Source organism: Podarcis raffonei, chromosome Z (assembly GCF_027172205.1).
Source record: "Podarcis raffonei isolate rPodRaf1 chromosome Z, rPodRaf1.pri, whole genome shotgun sequence".
Lineage (NCBI taxonomy): Eukaryota > Metazoa > Chordata > Lepidosauria > Squamata > Lacertidae > Podarcis > Podarcis raffonei.
The window spans coordinates 14,419,377-14,441,654 of record NC_070621.1 but is presented as its reverse complement, the minus strand read 5'-3'; the positions used below and the strand labels follow the sequence as shown (position 1 = coordinate 14,441,654).

At 43.9% G+C, this 22,278-nt stretch overlaps 1 protein-coding gene across 12 annotated transcripts in view; it reads left to right on the top strand.

Moving 5' to 3' along the window:
* RAPGEF1 (Rap guanine nucleotide exchange factor 1) overlaps window positions 1-22,278 on the top strand; it is a 111,541-nt gene that overhangs the window by 7,371 nt on the left and 81,892 nt on the right. Inside the window, exon 2 of one of the 12 annotated variants that reach the window (XM_053374957.1) lies at window positions 9,005-9,175. The exons of the other annotated variants lie outside the window; for them this stretch is intronic. The gene's annotated coding sequence lies outside the window, so the exon portion shown is untranslated. The remainder of the gene's footprint in view (window positions 1-9,004; window positions 9,176-22,278) is intronic. 12 annotated transcript variants of the gene reach the window in all.

Below are 22,278 nucleotides of genomic sequence, written 5' to 3'. Positions count from 1 at the left end.
AGAACATCCCTTCTCTCCCCCCCCAGCCCCCACTTCTGTAGAAATTAAGGTAAGTGGCAATTTGGGAACGAATCCTGATGGCCCCAAAGAGAAAGAAAAATGCTGATTCTCTCCCCACCCCTATAATAGTAAATAACCCTCTTCCCCATCCTAAAGAAAAATGATGTTTCCTCTCCCACCGGTCCGCGCTCCCAACTCTCCCACACTTAGTTCCAGAAGGGCCGTTGCATCCTCACAGCCTTTGGTGGGCCAGGTGGGGAGGCAACAAGTTCCACACCCAGCACACCAGGTCCATCTTGGGACCTTCCTCATTCCCATCACTATAACTAATTGTAGGAAGAGAAAACACAGAGGCAAACATTTTCCAAAAGTTTAAAAATCTGCCTGGACAGTAATTTCACCCCTGAAAAAGAGGACATGTCTGGCAAAAACTGGACGTATAGCAACCCTACAATATGGAGGATATTGACCCAAGGAATCTGACATACATAGGAAGTTACCTTTTATGAGGTTGATGAGGTAAATCATTTGGAGATGCAGAAAGTGGCCTCATTATTAAGATTTTCCCATAATCTAGTGAATTACAACTGCAGAAGATACAAATCAAATAAGTAAAATAATTATCGGTCCTTACCACCCACAAAGGACAGTAGTCCCTGCCAGCTCTCACCTGGGATTTTTCCTTTCTCCTCCCAATCTCTCACCCTGGGAGACCAAAATTTCCAGGGGTCTCTCTCCATCAACCACAGCTAACGATGGCCACTTGACTTTCAGTTTCACCAATTCTTTCATGGCAGAGGGGGGAAAAGATTAAAGATTTTCAAATACAGGAGTTCCTATAATTCATTTTAATATTTCTTGTCCACCATAAATCAAGCCTTCTAGTTTGCTTTAGATACTTTAAGAATTAGTTCCCTCTCTGTTTTCTTAACAACAGAAAGTGGTACTCAAAGATTTTCAAATTTTAGATTTTCCCCAGCAGATTTTTTTGGGGGGGGGGGTGTCTTGTGACAGTTTCTGCATCCCAAAGATGTTTTAAAAAGAGAGAATGTGATTCTTATTTACCTATAAGGTGACTGTGTGGCATTTTGGCATGATGGTGTTACTCTATAGCTTGCCAGCTCATCCTATCTTCTGTCCAAAATGCAAGCATAGACAGCAGGAAAAAGGCTTTGATCCAAGTGTCTTGAGGTTGACTCCCAGATCACCATGATCTCCAGAGTGCTCTGTCGGAATTTTTTCAATCACCCCATACCGTAGATTCCGGCGTATAAGACGACTTTTTAACCCCGGAAAAGAGGTTAAAAAGTTGGGGGGCATCTTATATGCCGGGTATGGGTGGCACGGCTTGGAGCCTGCCCCCCCCCCTGCTGCTCCGAAACAGCAGCAGCGGGCGGTGGGCTCCGCTCTGCGCTGGGAGAAAGTTCCCCGGCGGGGAGCCCCCCCCACTACTTCGGAGGCAGCAGCAGGGGCGGTGGGCTCTGCTCCATACCTGGCGGCTTTCTCCCGGTGCAGAGCTGCCTAGCGTATTAGGCGACTGGGCTTCTAAGACGAACCCCCAAATTGCAACTGCCAATTTGGGGGGTTGTTTAATACTCCCAGTCACCTAATATGCCGGAATCTACTGTAATTATCTTCTGTCAGTTGCAGCGAGCAGATCCACAGCTAAATCACCATTCCTCTCTCCCAGAAGTGGCCCCAGAGATGCTCAAGGGATTGGAGTCTGTGAACTCTGATGCCAATTTACCCTTATCTGCACCTCCTAGGTTGATGTGTGGATCAGAATAACAAATTATTCCTTCCAATTTTGTAGTTATCTGAATTTTGAGATTGTTATTGACTTTTAAAAGGTGTTTAAAATGCATATTTTATAATGAAATATTTAAGAAATAAGTACACTGAGATAAAATACATGCTTGGGTATAAATTTCATTTTTCCAAAATAACATTTTAATGTAGACATGAGATAGAGGCAATTTATGAATGGAAATCGAAATGGACAAGAAATCTGTATACTTGGCACTCAATCCTGGAAATAACTGGCAGGCTTGCACTAACACTGTGATCAGCTGATTTCTGCTTTCAGGCTGGTGCAAATGTATCTTACTGCTCACCGCATGGCAACAAGCTGTATGTATGAAATGTACACCATGGGTGCAGTGCATAGCTTTTACATCCGGTAAACATTGAGTGCTGATGTGTGGTGAGGGAGAGCCAGCTTGGACATCAGAAGAGTCTGGCTCCTGGATCAGGCCAAAGGCTTGTCTATTCCAGCATCCTGTTCTCACAGTGGCCAACAAGAGGCCCATGATGGGAAGCCTAAAAACAGGACCTGAATGCAATACAGCAACTGCTGTTCAGGGGCAGATTGCCTCTGATAGTGGAGGCAATTGAAAATAGTGTTGAAAATACTGTGGTTATAATCTAAAAAACAGTATTGCTAAAATAAAGAAAGTAGCCAACCGACTCATTAAGGTAACACACAGATGCCTGTTCGGGTGTAAGAAGGGAATGTGTGTTTTGTGTTATTGGGATGGGGAGGGAGACAGCTGGAGTCTAATGGAATGCAAGGCAGCTGGCTTGTGACTTAACCAAAAAGCTGAATTTGGAAAGAATTTCTAAATTTATTTTCTGGGTGTGGACAGTTCCTTTGGGCTCACCATCAAAGAGAAGAGGGGCTCAAAATCTGGCTAAAAATATCTGTTGGTGCAACCCGGCTGCCCTTTTTGGCAAGAGATTTTTCTCCCCCATGTATCCTGAACCCATAATTTGCTTTTTCCAATGCAGTTGTTGCTGCCAGACTCTTCCGATGGCAGAAAGGCAACGGTTAGTTCTTCATGTGGGATTTGGTCCTACACGAGGCAGTGATGGCCACCATCTTGGAGGGCTTTAAAAGAGGAATAGGCATATTCATGGAGAAAAAGGCTATTGCCTCTACTGTTGGAGACAGTGTACCTCAGAGCACGGGTTGCTGAGAATCACATGTGGTAAGAGTGCTAATGCACTCAGGTCCTGCTTGTGGCTTTCCCTTGGAGGCAGGAGTGGGGAACCTATAAACTTCCAAATGTTGCTGAACTACAATTCCCATCACACCTAACAAACACGGCCAGTGGCTAGAGATGAAGGGAGTTTCAGCAACATCCGGAAGGCCATAGGTTCTCCACACCTTCTCTAGGGCATTTGGTTGACCACTTTTAGAACAGAACGCTGGACTAGATGGGCCATCAGGACTTTTCTTGCATTATTATGTGAGTGTGCTGCTGATTTCCTTAAGACATCTACTCTGCTTTGCAGTTCTTTGGTTTTTTTTTATAAGATATTTATTGAAATTTTCCACTTTAATACATTAAAAAATCAAAAAACAAAAAACAAAAAAGTTAAAAACACATAAAGTTTACAATCCTTATTTTTCTATAACATATTTCCCTGACCTCCCCACACCTCCCCTTCTTATATTCCAATTCAAATTGTTAGTTCAACAAGTTCTTATCCCCAGTTTTTGACCTTTTTCTATTTAGTTCATTTTTAAAAAGCCAATTTTACCTTATAAACATCAATATTTATATATCAATACTCATTCTTAAAACCTCTTTCTAAAGTCGACCCAAATTCCCTTCCACAACTTCCCCAATTTTCATACGAATAGCAAAACAGAGTAAAAGCAAAAACAGATTATAATTATGCACCCTTTGGATCCCCAAACTCCACCCCCCCTTTCCCGGTTTCAATCCCCAACAAATTTCCATCAGTCTTAATCTACTATCAGCTTGGAGATCTCACGTCCGAGGCTCTTAATTCTCTCTCAATTCCTCTCTGCCGGTTTTTTTGATAGTCCTTAATATTAAACACCAGATCTCGGAGAAGCTCTAGCCGAATGGGATCCATGTTTCTTCCAGCCAGACCTCCATACTTAAAAGTGGAGCCCGAATCTTGTTTCTTACTCCTTTCAAGTCCAAATGTCCCCAAATCTCCAACTTCCATCTTAATCAGATTTGTAATCCTTGGATCTTCAGATCTCCACATAAGGAGATCTCTCTGTTCTTCAATCTCCAATTCAAACTAGATTTTCAACATCAAGTTCTTATTTTCCTTTGTAGCCATCATGTCAGGCCTCTGGCTCTCCTTTGTCATCTGCAGCATTATAGCTCCTCCTTCCTTTTCCTCAGGAACAACATATATCTCTTTCTCCACACTCTCAAAGTTCTCAAGTTTCTCTTCTTGTCCAGCTGCATGGACTTCCTGAGTCAAGTCCTTATCAAATTCAATGAGTTTATTTACTGTTAAATCCAGAGTTGCAACATTTGTAGCCAAAACATCAATTTGGCCTTGTAACTTTCCCAAGAGAACAAAAACTCTGTCCAATTTAGCATGTATTTTCCCTCCTTCAGCCATTCTTGTAATGTCCCAAAACCCCCTCTAGAGGGATTTTGGTTACTTAAAATTCCTTCCAGTTCAAATCCAAAAGTCAAGTTAGTTTGTATCAATTCTTCCTTGTTTTCAACAAATTATAACCAAATTGTAACAAATATAACCAGCAGAGACAACAGAAACAAAGTTCTCTTTTTCAGTCTTGACAGCTAATTTGACAGCTGTCAAACTCTTCAATACCTCTTCAACAGGCTCTCTCACAGATCACTCCCGGGTCCGGGGGGGTGGCACTTCAGCTCCCAAAATTAGCTCTTATCCTCCAGTAAAATTACTTATACTGCCAAATCGTGAAATTTATGTCTTTTGCCCAATAAACAAAAAAAAAATTCTCTTGACCTTAGTTAGCTGATCCTTGCTTTAGATTATTTATAAGACGGGGAGACGGACTTCCTGTTTGCGCCTTCCCCGATCGTGCCTAATTCAAAAAAAAAATCCAATTGTAAATCCAATTTCCGTACTACTCACGGGTTGTTGCTTTTAATGTCCAATTGTTCACAAGAAGAAGTCAGCGCTCTCCGACCATAGCATGCGGCTTCACTCCGCAGGAGAAGCAGTCGACTCTCAGCACCGTGCCGCTCACCCCGTCCCCCGTTCCGAAGCCTTTAAAAAGGCTCCTTTGTGGGTCGGGGGGGCGCAAATGGTGCCCGCCGAGTCACCAAGTTCACAGGCTTCACCGCCTGTGATTTCTGAGGGTCCCCGCGTCGCCGCGGCGGCAAGACCCAACTCCTGCGGAGCCGATTCCCTCCGGAGCTCGGAGGGAATCCGCCATTAGCCGATGGCGCTAACCCGGAAGTGCTTTGCAGTTCTTTGAACCATAGAGTGGGAAAGGGGATCATACAATGCACCAGATATTGTGGACACCCAACTCCTGTCAGACCCTGCCAGCATAGCTAGTAGCCAGAGATGATGAGGGTTATGGCCCAGCAAAATCTGGATGGCCACAGATTGGCCAACAATAGTCACATTGTTTTGTTTTGGTCATATGTCACCAATTTGAACAACATTTGGCAATTTGACCAATTTACACTCTTTCTGGGGACAGGTAGCTCACTGCTAACCAAAAGACTCATCTAGGTACTTAAGCTGAATTCAGTCTGGCAGAGAACAAACTCCCTAGCAGTGCTCAGACAAAACACTTCACCCCAAAGTTTGGAAACTACCTCAGTTCTTTTGAACCAATTTCTGAGATTTTCAGAGTTTCCCACTGCCACCAATGTGGGTCAGTAGCTCTGGGAAAAGTACCATTCCCAGCTCTCCTTGCATTTGGCATGCACAGCATTGGCTTGACTGTTCTTGGCCATCCCACAATCATTCTGCGGGCCATCTGGGGGGAGCTTGTGAGATATCAGTGGACTGCTGCCTCCACCTTTAGCTTCTCTGGAGTTTTTCCTCTTTGGTTTGATCAAGCAAGGCAGTTCTGTTCACTCTGAACCAGAATGCACAATCTGAGGACTGCATGCAGCCCTCAATACCGTTTTTTTGGTGGCCCTCAGCAACATTTGACACCCCCCCCAACCTAATGCTGCCTTCCTAAAGCTGGGTGAGTGAGGCACTGTGCTTTGTGAAGGAGGTAGGAGGACTCCCGGTCCCTGCCATAGCCTTGTGCCTCCTTCCCAAAGCCTGACACCTTGTATAGCTAACTTTGGGGTGACAGCATGAGAACAGGGTGGGGCATCAGATTTTGGACTCACTCCCTAGCCCCTGTGCACGCAACTAGGCAGTGTGTGGCCCACAGGTTCCGTGTTGAAGTACTATTGCAGCTGACTTGGTATGAAAAGTTGGACTGCCCTGAATCTGAATGATCTTCACTTACAAAGGGTTGTAGCAGGGCATTGCCTGCAGGGTATGACTTTTTCAGAAATATGCAGGTCATTAAAGAATTTCAACTGCGTGGGCAGCATAATTGTGAACTAATTTCACTCATTAATTACTCTGCAACTATCTTCAGCCCTGGTTCCTTTATTTATCCATTCATATTCTGTGTTTCCAGAAAACCATTCAAAGCTGATGACAATTGAAATCCGTAGAAAAGGACAAACACACCCCAAACAATCCATTGTGTACAATGGTCATGAACAACTGGTTGCCTTGAAAGGTCTCAGGAGTTTCTTTAAGTGCCTTCCATGGGTTGTTTCGTCTTTGCAAATCTCTTATAGTTTTCTGAAGTGTGTTTTCTGATCCAGTGAACCTCTGTACATGTCTGTGGTCTGAATGGCATTAAAATAGCCTTAGGAATGTACTCTGTATTTAGAAACCAGTTCTGTTTTTTTCAAAAAAAAATGCCAACTGTCATGCAGAGAAAAGCTCAAGGGGAAATCAATAGTTTAGATAGGATGTGCCCACTAGGTTCAGGCTCATAAGCCTCTGCCTAGCTCACTGCTTTCCAAGCTTCTGAAAAGAGAAGATTGATTTAAAAATAATGATATTTGGAGACAATTTTCATTCTTATCCTAAAAAAAAGCTTACTTTTAGAGCAAGGTGTGAAGAAATTGTGGCCTTCCAGGTATTGCTGGACTCCAGCTACCATCAGCCTTGCTCATGTTGGCCAGTGGTCTGCAATAATGGATGTTGTTTGTCTTCTTATTGTTTTGCTCTCTCTGTCTTGGGAGACAATGGAAGAGTGTGCCTTTGGGAGTAAAGTCAAACTGTTGGAGAGTTACAGCTCTTTCTGTGACTGTAGAGATTGATACAGGAGAGGCATATTTTGTTGCAGGTGTGGCAGATGAAGGCATCTGGTTTTGGTGCACCATAGTGGTTTTTTTCCTGTGCTCTTCCCAGTCATTTCTCCTTTGGTCACTGCTGTGGATACATGACCTGACTGTCTGTCTCCCAGCACTGTAATCGTCTGCAGGGAATTCCCATATGGCAGGGTTACTGTTGCCAGCCTTCATACAACGTTTGTGGACATCTTTGTAATGCAGAATTGGTCTGCCAACAGGCCTAGTGCCTGAAGCATGCTCCCTGGAGAGCACATCCTTGGGGATCCTGTGATCTTTCATTCTGTGTACATGACCAAGTCAGCCTAGACCTCACTGAGACAGAAGTGTGAACATGCTAGGAATGTGGGCTCGGGAGAGCACATCTTTGTTTGAGACATGCCATGTGATGCACTGAGGCATCACTCCTGGCAAGTTGCCCACGACTCACTACCATAGAACAGTGTGCTCAACATGCAAGGCTGGTACACCTTCATCTTAGTATTGGTTGTTAGCATCACATTCTCCCATACCCTTTTGGAGAGGCAAGTCATTGCCTTGCCAATATGCTTGTCCATCTCAGCATCGATGGAAAGGTTGCTTGTTATGGTGGAACCCAAGTTGACAACATTTTCCACCATCTCAAGAATGTTTTCACTAATCTGATGCATGGAGTGCTGGTGATGTCCTGACCCAGGATGTTGGTCTTTATTGAAAGGAAGTTGCCTTAGAGCACTATGACTCATGCAGAGATAAATCAGGCAACCTCCTCTGGAGATGGGCCATGAGGGATGTAGTGTAGGAATTGCCTTCTTAGGTTATAATCCTTTTCTAGCCTTCTACCTCAAGTTGTAGGTGGTGGTGTTCATTCTGCACTTGGGGGTCAATCTTTATTTCCAGAATCTCAGAGAGAAATGGGAAACATGTGAAATCATATTTGGAATTTGCTGTCCATATAGGAGAGTGCTGGATCTGTTATTTATTAAATTTTTACCCCACTCTTTCTTCCCAAAGAGCCCATGCATTGTGTGTGCACTTGGAAGCTTTGCAGCCTTCCCTCCCCTAAGAACCAGTAGAAGCCAGTGGCTCTGTCGCACAACACATGCAAGCCATCTACCAGTACATGAACTACTTAGTCTGTGCCTTTTCTTATTCCCAGGTAGAACAGGTAATGTTTTCTTGGTTGAACTCCTTGCTGCATTATTAAATGCTACTTCACTGTGTCCTAAACAATGTCGGCCATTCAGGATATATTCAGGTGCTCATTTAGATCAGGAGTGGGCACCCTACAGCCCATGGGGAGCTGATCCCTGCAGAAAGTAACTTTCTCAGCCCTGAACTTGGAGGTTTGCTGAACATGAGGCCAGTAAAGCTCCTTATGCTGCAGTTCTGAAGTGTCTGATAACCAACCGGCTGTTAAGTGCTTTGGGAAGCACTGCACAAGGTACTTTTGACCAAGGTGGGTGTGGGTGAGACAAGCCACCTATCAAATCACCTGGCATCATAATGATGTCAGGTGATTGACAGGTGAATTGTCCCCTTCCCCTGTAAACATTGGTGGGGGGGGGCGGGTTCGTGGGGGGCAGGAGCCTAGGCAGGAAAAACAGTCTGGAGGGAGGGAACCTGAATCAGATGGGATGATGGAAGCAGCAAAAGCTCAGTTTGGACCTCTCTCAAAGAGCAACCTATTCCTCCAGTAACAGGAAGAGGGGAGTGAGAGAGAAAAGGAGTAGCTGAAAAAGAAAAAGGGGTGGCATGCAGTCTGAGGGCATGCAGATCTCAACAGAAAAGGGTTCCTCATCCTGACTAGACTTCTTTTTTATCTTGAAATACTGCTTTCTTCTTCACTAGCTTTCTCTTTCTTCTCATCTTCCCTTTAGACTTGCTCACTTTCTGTCTCCACCTCCTCTTCTCCTTCTGTTTCCTCTTCCTTGATGAGTTGCAACTCAGTGTGCCAGTGGGATGCCATGGAATGCATTGAGGCGATGCGGAGGTTCTCACTGTGGCGTTCGACCTGTGATGGCACACTGACACATGCCCTGCATCAGATGGTGAGGCCTGCATGTGTGAACATGAGACAAGGGCTTGCCCCCAGGACATCCAGTGAGCTTTTGTGGATGAGTAGGGAACCTGAACCGTGTCCAAGCTCAGTAAAATATCAGTGTGTTGTGCCTTTAGAAGTGTTGTGAAAGGATTGTTTTCTCCCAATTTACTTAGTTTATGGCCTTTCATTTCTAGACTACCTTTCATCTATATAAATCATGTAAAATTCAATAGCACATAACCGCAACTGAAAAGAAAATCGAATGGCAGTGTCTTGCATACTTCTTTAAAAACTGGCATTCATACAGCCTTTTCTTCCTACTTATCATCTCAAAAGACTGTATAGAAAAATATGCCTTCACATGGCAGTGAAAGATTAATATGAAGTGGAGCAGTCTTATTTCAAGTGGTGGAAGTTCCACAGTTGGGGTGCTGCTACAGTGAAGGCCCTGCCCCTACATGGTGAACTGCTCTTGGGAGTGCCAAGAACAGGGCCACCCCCTACAGAAATCAAGGCATGAGTTGGTCCTGAGCCATTCAGAGCTTTATGCACCAGCTGTTGGCACCTTAAATTGGTGATAGCCAACACAGCCATAAACCTGCCTATGTCTTAAGATGGAGGTTTTGCTCAGTGGAACTGTAGCCAATAAGATGCACAGCAGGTGGAGCATAGGAAACAGTGCCTTTTCTGTAGTGGTGAATCCCTTTCAGGATAGATCCATCCAGTTATGTCTTTTTGCTCACAGTTTGACAGGATAGGCAAGGCTCATTTCTTCCAGCACGGTTACTTTCTGATCTTCTGAAGTCACTCTCCTGGTTGCTACCTCTGCAATTTTGTTTTTGTACATTTTCAACTTTTCATAAATGCTTGGCCACATAAGAACAGTTTGCTGGATCAGGGCAGTGGCCCATCTAGTCCAGCTTCCTGTTCTCACCAGCTAGATGCCTTTTATCTCTCCTGAATCTTCGTGCATTCAGCTTCATTGGATGGCCCTCAAGTCCTACTATTATAAGAGACGGATGAAATCTTTTCTGTATCCCTTTTCTCATTCCTCATAACACGCCTTTCTAAACTCAAAAGCCCCAGATGTCATGGCCATTCCTTGTTGAGTTTGTTAGTTGCTTGGAAACTTGACACTGATACGCAGGGGTTTGAACGCCTTGAAATGCTGAAATAAATAGGAAGCCATTTTGCCTCCTGCCCTCCACTCTCCCCCAGCTTTCATAATTTATTTCCCAAGAGATATTTTTATTTTATTGGGGATTGGGCAGGCAAGGGCCCAAGCAGTTTGTCTTACAGATGACAACTGTGTTGAAAATATATGACCAGCTGTGGCTGCATTTGAATATTCTTATCTTCCCTTGATTTGCATATTCATATCTTCATTTAATTTGTGCTACTGCTTTGATAAGCTGTGCAGGTTGGCATTAATAAGTGGAACATAGGCACTTCCAGACATGTTTTGGATTGGCTATACTCAGCTGTGAAGGAGCTTTGGCGGGGTTGATGTGTTCAAGACCACAAGGGACGCCCCACCCTTGTTCCCAAAGCACATCTAGTGTCTATTGTGCCTTACAATTCTTATTGCTCCTCCTGCCTTAGATCATAGGGGTTGGTACAGCTAGCATCTGTCTTTCCTGGTGCAAAATGCCACTGGACCAGGGATGATCAGAATTGTTGCTCATGATCCTAGCAGGTGGAGACATTGTGAGCGTGACCTTTTGTTTTCAGAGTACTGTACTGTCATGGGGAATAGAGGGTTCAGTCTGGGTAGACCTTTCCTCTTCTAAGAAAGAGCTTTTAGCTGCTACCCACATGGTCCCCTTCCTAAGATAAGGATTGTGGTGTTCTTGGTGTGCTTGGGATGGGTGAATGCATGAGCAGAACTGGAACTGACAGCTCACTTGAGTTGAGGTGCCCTTCCCTTCCCAGTTGTGGAAGGAGAAACTGATCCGGGATGCATTGCTTGTCAGTTTCGTTAGGGGAAGGACCTTAGCTTTATGAACATCTGCCTTGTATGCTGGCAGCCTCAGGTTCTCCCCCCTAAAAAAAATAATTGTTGAATTTTACATTATTATTATTTTATCACAATTACATCATAACAAATAATAACAAATTGAATTCCCCACTCCCTACCCCATGACCTCCCTCAACTTCCCCTTCTGGTTTTTTAACATATAAACTTGTCCTGCTTACAATACTATACTTCAGTATTATATCCTTAAATTGAATGTTGTTATAGTCTTATCATTTTAACCTCATCTTTATAGCTTTTATGTTTATATTATTAATTGTAAGTGTTTACTCAGACCCTGCTAGTGAGTCCATTTCTTTACATTGATTCTGTAAATACAGCATAAATGGTTCCCAATCTTCTTTAAAATCTCTATTGTCTTTGTCTCGGAGTCTTTCAGTTAGCTTCGCCATTTCAGCATATTCCATCAGTTTTTCTTGCCATTGTTCTTTGGTTCATATTTCATTGCTTTTCCATCTTAGCCGCTGTTGTAGCGTACATGAACAGTTTTTTCTTCTTTTGGCATATCTTGACCTGAAATGCCTAATAAAAAGGCTTCTGGCCTTTTAACAAAAGTTATCTTAAACATTCTTTTCAATTCATTATAAATCTTTTCCCAATACTTTTTAATTATTTTACAATTCCACCATATATGAAAGAATGTGCCTTCTTTTTCTTTACACTTCCAACACTTATTGGAGCCTGTTCTATACATTTTTGCCATTTTAGCAGGTGTAATATACCATCGAAACATCATCTTCGTGTAATTCTTTCTTAATAATATACAACTGGTAAATTTTAAATTTACTTTCCATAGTTTTTCCCAGTCTTCCATTTGAATATTATGTCCTACATGCAGTCTCAGGTTCGGTCCCCATTGGCATCTCCAGGTAGGGCTGGGAAAGACTCCTTGCCTGAAACCCTGGGGAGCTGCTCCCAGGTGGTGCAGACAATATTGTGTAGATGAACCTATGTTCTTAATTCAGCCCTGTATTCAGAACCTTGAGGACTAGACTTTTACTTTACTTTTCAGGGAAAGGCCATTGCACAGTGGTAGAGAACATGTTTTGCATGCAAAAGATCCCAGGTTCAACTGCTCCAGGTTTGGCTGGAAAAGACTCCTTGCCTGAAACCATGGAGAGCTACAGCCAGTCATTGTAGACAATACTGAGCTAGATGGGCTGAGGGGCTGGCTCTTAATCAGGCAACTTCCTCTATTGAGCACCCCTAATTCATGCTTGTCACCCATTGTGAGTAAGAATTGCCTTCAAGGGACCAGAACAGGAAGTTATTCTGCAATGTTTTTGCCTTCCCTTTCAAGCTGCTGATTTGCCACAAATACATTCTATACATAGATATGTCTGAGAAGCAGTCATTTTTGTGGACAATTGCAAAACTGTACTGTTCATTTATTTATAGCCATTATATTTCGAAACAGAGCTTTGTAGCCACGAGGACTTAGAAATTAAAGTTTGGCCTCCTAGAGTTTCTCTTCCTTGGTTCAGAAGAGCGAATGGGAAGCAATTTTTGCAGTCTGGATGAAATATAAAGACTTACTAGAGAGTAAAACTCCGAGGTGGCTATCACCAGTGGAGGCCAAGGCCCGAAAAAGACCCAATATGGAGGCCTATTGGCCGAAATATTGGGAATTGACTGAAAAAATTGGAGACAATTGGAAGTTGCAGAGCCAGGACAAACTAAAAAATAAGGTGCGAGATTGGCTATATTATGCTCAAATTCAAGAGGTTTTCAAAATGGACAAAAAAGTTGGTTTCCAGGTGGAAAAGTCGAAACTAGAGACAGAATTGTTAGAACCAAAGACAAAGCTGTTATCTAGAATGTATAACTTGCTGCTTATGTGGAATTTACAGGATGAGACAGTTAAATCTGCTATGATTAAATGGGCACAGGATGTTGGACACAACATTATGTTTGAAGACTGGGAAAGGTTATGGAACACCGGAATGAAATTCACGGCCAGTACGGCCTTGAAGGAAAACATTATGAAAATGATATACCGGTGGTACATGACCCCAGTCAAGTTAGCTAAGATACATCACCTGTCTGACAATAAATGTTGGAAGTGTAAGGAAGCAGAGGGGACTTTCTTTCACCTCTGGTGGACATGCCCAAAGGTTAAGGCTTTCTGGGAAATGATTTACGATGAGTTGAAAAAGGTATTTAGGTATACCTTTCCCAAGAAACCAGAGGCCTTCCTGTTGGGCATGGTAGACCAGAAAGTGTTAAAGAAGGACAGAACTTTGTTTATGTATGCTAGTACAGCAGCAAGAATACTCATCGCAAAGAACTGGAAGACACAAGATTTACCCACGCTGGAGGAATGGCAGATGCAGTTGATGGACTACATGGAGATAGCTGAACTGACCGGCAGAATCCGAGATTTGGATGTAGAAACAATTGAGGTGGACTGGAAAAAGTTTAAAGACTACTTGCAAAAGTATTACAAACTGTATGAATCTTAAGACGGTGCATGATTTGGAAATGATACGCTTTAGCAATTATGATTAAGTAAATAGTAAACTAAGTGATAAAAGAGAAAAGGAGATAATATGAAATTGAACATGTTATGTTTATTTTAAAGGTATAAAAATTGTGACATAATACATTGAATATAGATACATAACATGTAAAAGTTACAATAAGGTATGACATAAGGTAACAAATTGCTGACATTGTTAATATAAAGAACGCAGAATCGGAAGGGGTGGGGAAGTCCAAGTTGGGATTTTTGTTAAAAAAAAAAAATGGTTTCTTGTAAACTCTTTATTTGTTTGTAATGTATAAAATTTGGAAAGAAACGTAATAAAAAATATTATAAAAAACAGAAGAGCGAATGGGTGAGGGATGGGTTTTGTGGGCCTTCAGTGGAGACATGTCAAGAACACTTAAGCACCAGATCACCTCACCTGACACTGCATCTTGAGCGGTTGTCGTCTAACAGCTTTGATCCCAAGATGTCCCCAAACGTATGCAAGTTTAATTGACCTCAGAAACCAGGATTCTTTTCTTTTTTCTTTTTTAGAGAGAGATTACATAAGTACCACTAGCTATTGCATGTTTTAGCAGGTCTTATTTTCCACCTCTCTGAAAAATGCATGGTTCAGAGTCTGCATTGCCGGTTGTCTGACATTAGAAGCAGCTGTAAGGTGAATTATTCATCTGTGCTGGTAACTTCCAGTAGCTGGGGGATACCTGTGGAGAGACTTGAAATGACTTGGCCTGAATGTTCAGGGACTTAGTGCCCGGGCACACAGAATTGCTTGGTGCCAAGCAGTTAGCAGCACCCTCTAAATAATTGGGAAAGTGGGGCAGAAAGTACTAACAGCCTGGCCTTCCTAGAAGGTGGGCTCATCAGATTTCTTTTTACAGATGAGAAACTGAAACTTCAGGGGCAATGTTCAATTTGTTCCTTGTTTCCAAATGTGCGGCCCATAATTAAAAATGTCCAGGTAACTGTGAAGGTTGTGTGTAGACAGTAATTCTTCTTAATACCAGTTGCTAGAAACCACAGGAGGGAAGAGGGCTCTTGTGCTGGGATCCTGCTTGTGTTTTTCCTGCAGGCATCGGGTTGGCCGCTGTGAGAACAGGATACTGTACTAGAAGGGCCGTTGGCCTGATCCAGCAGGGCTCTTCTTACATTCTAATGTTTTTAGAGACCCACATACCCTTTTGCCTCTAACTGTTATCCCAGAAGTCTGATCTCCCAATTTGCATAGAAGGAGCCTCTTCTCCCTTGCTCCTCTTATTTTGGAAACACCACCAAAAATCTTAGTCTTGAAGTCCTGAAGAATTCGTGGAATTTGGTGGGGGGGATTGCGGGAAAGGAGGAGAGTTCAGATTCTTCCACAGCAACCAAATTCCACACATGTTTAGAAACCACCCAACTGTTGAGCTTCCAGTGAGACAAACAAACATTCTTAGAGCAGCCGGATTGTGTTAAGTGATTTTGTTTGGAAACTCATCAGTTTGACTTAGAAAAAGAATTGTTTGGAAACATTCTGCAATCTTAAAATAAAGCTGTCAGGAATGGAAACCGGGAAACAGATGACTGAAGGATCAGCACTTGGTGTTTACAAGGAGTGCTTTGGAAATAAACTGTGTTGAGGACAGATCATTTGATCTGAATAGGTGGAAGACATTATAGGCATTTTACCAGTCAGTTCTGACCTGGCATTCCTGTCACCTTTAGGGAAGACACACACCCATCTCATGGGTCTGAGAGGTAGGGATGGATGAGTCTTGATCTGGTCCCTGCTCCTTGAATATGAGTCAACTGGCTGACTGTTCTATCCCAGCTATCAGTAGCGTTCCAGGATTCTCCTCATTCTTCAGTAGTAATGTAAGAACTTCATATGATCATACAGGAAGAACTATGCTAGTGTCAATTTTGTGCCTGGGGTTTCCCCTCCCAGTCGCTTTTCCTTTTGTGTCATGTCTTTTAGATTCTAAACCTGAGGGCAAGGACTGTTTTATCACTAACATTTGTAAACTGCTTTAGGACCTCTCCCCCCTTTTTTATTTTTGCTAGAGGAATGAACTAAACATGCTTTAAATAAATAGGTCTTCCCTACCCTGATCCGCGGGTGGCGCTGTGGGTAAAAGCCTCAGTGCCTAGGGCTTGCTGATCGAAAGGTCAGCGGTTTGAATCCCCGCGGTGGGGTGCGCTCCCGCTGCTCGGTCCCAGTGCCTGCCAACCTAGCAGTTCGAAAGCACGTCAAAGTGCAAGTAGATAAATAGGGACCGCTTACCAGCGGGAAGGTAAACGGCGTTCCGTGTGCTGCGCTGGCTTGCCAGATGCAGCTTTGTCACGCTGGCCACGTGACCCGGAAGTGTCTTCGGACAGCGCTGGCCCCCGGCCTCTTGAGTGAGATGGGCGCACAACCCCAGAGTCTGTCAAGACTGGCCCGTACGGGCAGGGGTACCTTTACCTTTTTACCCTGATCCATTATCTGATTTTTATTTCTTTATTCTGACTCATTCACGTGGTTCCTCCCCTTTTAACTGCACCTTGAGTAAGATTTGGTAATGCCATCAACCGTGGGTGGTGGGTAGTAAATAAAACGGCTTCCAAGACTGGCTCTGGCCCTCAGGCTACCAGTTTAACTGTTCCTGCTGTTAATTGAAATGGGTGGAGGCAGGGAAGCTTCTAAGGCACAATAATAGACACATCTTTGCATGCTTTCTCTACTCAGTATTTTTTTTTCTCCCAGGAGAGAAGTTTGGGAGACAGCTCAAGAAGGGCGGTGGTGTGGGTGGTAATTGTCCCTCAGGGCTACGCTTCCTTGCCGGTGCGGGGGCAATTAGACCATTGTAAACAAGTTGATTTAGCAATGTACTCATCTGTCTAAACTGGAGCAGGGCATGACATCATTCTCTCTTTCTTTTGGCTTGCATTAGGCTGCCATTCTTGGCACAGTGTTTGTGAAGGAGTTTGCTGCTCAAGTGGAGCAACGTGCTTAGGACTAGATTGGTGTGGGGCAAGCCAGGTGATGGCATATGATGTCCCCAGTTCTGGGTGAATTACAACTCCCACCATCCACAGCCAGCTTAGCCCAGTGTTCAAGGATGGTGGAAGTTGCAGTCCACCCACATCTGGGGACCCACAGTTGAAGAACACTAGGTATGTAATATGATATGTTTTCCACCTTAAGGTTTCCAAGGTAGCTAAAGATTTTATTTATTTATTCATTTCATTTATGAATCAGTTCCCGTACATCCCCAAGCCCTTGCTGGTAAAAACACCAAAAATGAAAAACATGTATGAAAACAACTTCTAATCCATTACAGATACAAACAAGGATAAGATTGTGCACTTAAATTGCTTTTTTTTAAATTGAAGGTACTTCAGTGCCCTTTTAATTCCTTGTCCTCCTTTCATGACTGAGAGAAGCAAAAGAGATTACATGTATGTAGACGAAATGAATTTGTATAATTTATACTACCAGCAGCAGAAAATAAAACAGATAAATAATAATGACTTTGTTCTTTACAGCAGGGGGTACATGCAGTTCTGACCACAAGTGTGTTGTTGAAATGCTGGTTAGCCTCTGCCTTTATGAGAAACTCATCTTTTTGCCTGAGAGGGTCAGTACACTTTGCTTGCCTGGAGCCCTCCTGCAGCTTTGCCCCACTGAGGAAATAGTGAACAGTGACAATGGATGGTTGACTAGGCCGTCAAAGCAATGAAATAAAACAAACCTCTGCTCAATCATCAGTGCTTGTGCTTAACTGGAAAAATAAGCAGGAATCTAAAGCATTCAGCTTTACAGATGTGTTGAACCAATTAAAGCCAGAGCGTTCCCTTGAATGCAACCCTTGAGCAGCTGAGGAATCTCTTGGAAAGCTGACACCTTTGGTGAGTGAAGGGTGTGCCTCTAGCTAAGATGTTTGGGGAAAGCAGCAGCCTGGGATGCCTTTGGCAGCCTCAGCGGGAAGCTGAGGCAACCTTATTGGACCCTTATTTTAATCCCACAAACCCTGGCAGCTGTTGCAGCCCCCACTCCCAACTGAAGCCAACAAACGTCTTAAGTTCTGTACATGTGCATAAAAGCCTTGATGAGTAATTTGAGTATGACTTTGCAAAGGGCTGTAACTCAATGGTAGAGCATCCAGGTTCAATACCTGGCATCTCCTGGCAAGGCTGGGAATGTCCTCTGACTGGAACCCTGGAGAAGCCTCTATAGGTTATATTTTATCTGCACACTTCGAATGAATTTCAGGAATCAAAAAATCTTATTGAACAATACGACTTTCTTTTTGATGACTGTAACCCTGACTTAGGGACGCGGGTGGCGCTGTGGGCAAAACCTCAGCGCCTAGGGCTTGCCGATCGCATGGTCGGCAGTTCGAATCCCCGCGGCGGGGTGAGCTCCCGTCGTTCGGTCCCAGCTCCTGCCCACCTAGCAGTTCGAAAGCACCCCTAAGTGCAAGTAGATAAATAGGTATCGCTTTCTAGCGGGAAGGTAAACGGCGTTTCCGTGTGCTGCGCTGGTGCTGGCTCGCCAGAGCAGCTTCGTCATGCTGGCCACGTGACCCGAAGTGTCTCCGGACAGCTCTGGCCCCCAGCCTCTTAAGTGAGATGGGCGCACAACTGGCCCGTACGGGCAGGGGTACCTTTACCTTTACCTTTAACCCTGATTTAAGGAGCCATTTGGCGCATAGCTTATACATCTGATTTTCTAACACTGGGCTCACCTCAAAAAACGGGTATTATAGAGTTGGAACAAGAAGTTCAGAAGAGGGCATCCAAAACAAGCAAGTGACTCCACTATGAAGAAATTTGCAGTATTTGGGACTTGCAGATTTAGAGAAAAGGAAAGTTAGAGGTGCTAAGATAGAAGTTTATAAAATTATGCATTGCCTGGAGACAGTGGATAGGGAAAACCTTCTCCCTCTCCCTCTCCCCACCAGAACTAATGGACATTCTGTGAAGCTGAATGTTGTAAATTCAGGACAGATAAAAGACTCAGGCTGGTGCCTCCATGACAGCCGAGCTTAGATGTTGCTTCAGCAGCCGTTTTCCCCCACTGAGCCTTAAATAAGAGCTGAAGCCCTGTCTTAGCTCCTGTCTCCTCCTTCAGTGGGAGGAGGATCTTCATTTAAAGGGGCCAAGGCCGCTTTAGCAGTTGTTTCTGATGGGGGTTTAGGTTTTTCTAGGGCTTCTGAGCTAGAAACACCACATCCTTGGGTCAAATTGATACTGCCATAGTGGGCTTCTTTTACTTAAGTGTTTCTGCTTTCTTATATACCACTGAGGACAATTCCTTCTCCTGCTCCACATCCTTAGACTAATCTCCTGGAGAAAAAGAGCCTGAAGGTCAGGGTTCCACACTTGATAAGCTTGCATCAAAAGGTTTGTTTGGGGAGTGAATGAGGTCAGAACATGGAATAATGCATTCTTTTAGCTCAGGAGTTGTTACTTTTTAAAAAAGGCAGGAATGGGGAAACTGTGGCCTTCCAGCTATTGTTAGACTCCACCTCTCAACATCCCCTACCATCAGCCTTACTGACTGGGGCTAATGAGAGGGGAGTTCATTGTCATCTGTAGGGCCATGAGTTCCATATCCCTGTATAATGGGAATGCATTTCTCATGACGCACTAGCTTCCCTTGGTGCATCATTTGGGAATCAATGTCCTCTTCCTCATCACAGCACACAGATATGCAGGGCACACAGATGTGCAGGGCAAGACATGAGGACTGGTTGGTCTGCCAAACTAGTGCTCTTCAGCATGGCTGTGTCACCTGAGGCTGATGGGAGTTGTAGTCCCAAACATCTGGAGGACACCAGGCTGCTGATGGCTGTCTGGTTCAGGACTGGTAGTGTTTGTGAAAGCAACTTTTCAGTGTCGTCTCTGAGCGGCGTTGAGGATGCTTTTGTGCCACAGCTTGACTCTCTTGTCACAGCACTTGGAGCACTCTCTCCATGGCGAGTTGTGAGGCTGTTCTTTTTATAATAATAATAATAATAATAATAATAATATAATAATAATAATAATAATAATAATAAAGCCTCTCTTGTCATTTCAGTTGATTCAACAGATGCCATTTAATGTCATAATGTTTGTCCTGATAACTCTGGGCGACTGTGGCTGCATTGTGAGTGGGTCTGGGTTTTACAAGGAGTCCTTTGTGTGCTGTGTCTCGACTTGGATACCCAGACTGCGGAAAGGATTGAGTTTTGGGCCAAGCCATCCTTGCTCAATCCTTGTAGCCGTCTGCATCTGTGGACATTCTGGGAGCTTGTGTTGCCAGAGGCGGTCAGTGGTTCAGCAAGAGGCTGTGGATTTTCCATCCTGAGCTGAAAGGGCAAAGCTTGATTAGCAAACATTTTTGTATGCACATGTCATGGGTGATGGATGTGTTTTCTGTTAAAAATACGACCAATGGTCACCAAAACTATGTTTCAGGCAGCTTGCAGGAGTCCCTTGGAGTCACTGTCAGGCTTTTGAGTTGTTGCCCAATGAGGCATTAAGTGATATTGGACAGGGTTCTCTGCAAGAAAGGTTAAGAATGTAAGAAGAGTCCTGCTGCATCAGGCCAAAAGTCCATAAGAACATAGCATAAGAGAAGTTGTCAGGGTCAGGCCAATGGACCATTTAGCCCAGCATCTTGGTCTCACAGTGGCCAACTGGGTGCCTCAATGGGAAGCCCACAAGCAGGACCTGATTTCAAGAGCTTTCTCCCCACTTGTGATTTCCAGCAACTTGTATTTGATTTAGAACATAGTCATCATGGCTAGTAGACATTGATAGACTTCTTCCTCCATGATCTAATCCACTTTTAAAGCCATCCAAGTTTCTGGCTGTCACAACATCTTGTGGGAGTGAGTTTCATAGTTTAGCTATGTGCTGTGTGAAAGTATTTATTTCAGTAGCCATGAATCTTCCCCTATTCAGTTTCATTGGGTGATCTTGATTTCTAGTATTATAAGCTGGAGGGAACTGGCAGGATCCTTGCAGTTGCACTGGACTCAGCGTAACAGGGTGTGTGTGTCCTGTCCAACTCCAAGCAGGGAGAAGACTCTGCTGGCTGGACCTGATGGGAACTGTAGTTATAAGATCATAGAATTGTAGAGTTGGAAAGGACACTGAGGGTCACATATTCCAACCCCCTGCATTTCAGGAATCTCAACTAAAGCATCCATGGCAGATGACCATACAACCTCTGCTTAAAAACCTCCAAGGGAGACCATTCAACTGTTGAACACCTATTACTGTCAGAAAGCTCTTCCTGATGTTTAGTCAGAATCTCCTTTCTTATAGCTTGAATCCATTGGTTTGAGTCCTACCCTCCAGAGCAGGAGAAATTAAGCTTGTTCCATTTTCCATGTGACAGCCCTTGATATATTTGATGATGGTGATCACATCTCTCAGTCTCCTCTTTTCCAGGCTAAACATACCCAACTTCCTCAACTGTTCCTTATAAAGCTTGGTTTCCAGACCCTTGATAATCTTCGTTGCCCTCCTCTGCACACATTCCAACTTGTCTAATGTTGTTCATAGAGTTTCCCCGAAGCTTGTCTATTGTTGTTCATAGAGTTTTCCCATCTAGTTATCAGTGTAGTAAGTGGGAGAAAGCACAGGACTGTGAAAGTTATTATTGGTGAAGAGGGAGCCTCCCTATATGGGAAACTCCCACCAAAGTTTTCATTGTAAAAGAGGAGTGCCTTCCTCCTGAACCTCATCAGACAAGGAAGGTAGACTCATGCCTGGAAACAAAAAAAGAGAGGGTACCACGTTATGGAAGGCAAATGCATAAAGTGTCACAGGTGACCAGGCAAGTAGCTAAATGCAAGCCTACTCAAGCTGTGGTAAATAACAGTTTCAAATTGAATCTGTTGCCAGTTAGGAACAGAGGGCTTCAGTGGGGCTGACTTGAGCCCTACACCATGAGTGCCCTTGTGCACGTGCCACGCTGTGTTGTGAAGACGTCACAGTGACATGATGTCATGGCCCTATTAGAGGCCTTGCGGCAGAGGTGCAGACCCAGGCTCAGTTGACACTAGAGCGCCTGAGTGCCAGAGGTAAGGCGGTGATGCACTGTGGGGGGCAGTGAAAGCTGGACAGTAGCAGGGGGGACACGTACAACAACAAAAATTGTAGGTTGTCCCCAAGGACCCCTGGAGTTGCGCCAGGGCTTATACTACCTTACAATACATCAGACCATAAGTCCATGTACCTCAGAATTGTCAACATTGGCTGGCATCATTTCTCCAGGATTTCGTGTGTGTGGATATGTTTCTCAGCTCTGCCCGAAGATGCTGGGTGTGGAACTTGGGATCCTGTGTATGCAAAGTATGTCCTGTGCTGCTTGAGCTCTGTCTGCTCTGTAAAATTTGCTAAGAGAGTGGAGGAATTTTCTTGTGTGAATTTTGAACAGTGGAAAAGGAAACTGTTTTGTTTTCGGTTTTGTTTTTTGCCATCTGGAGTGTGTGTGTGTTTCTGAGATATTATTCTTATGCTGGAAACAATATCGGTCGCACTCAAGGGACTTTCGGATGTCTTCTTACCCTGGGAAACCTGTCTAAAACATTTTCCCTTTCAGCTCTCTTCCTTTTCTCCAGTTGTATAGAGG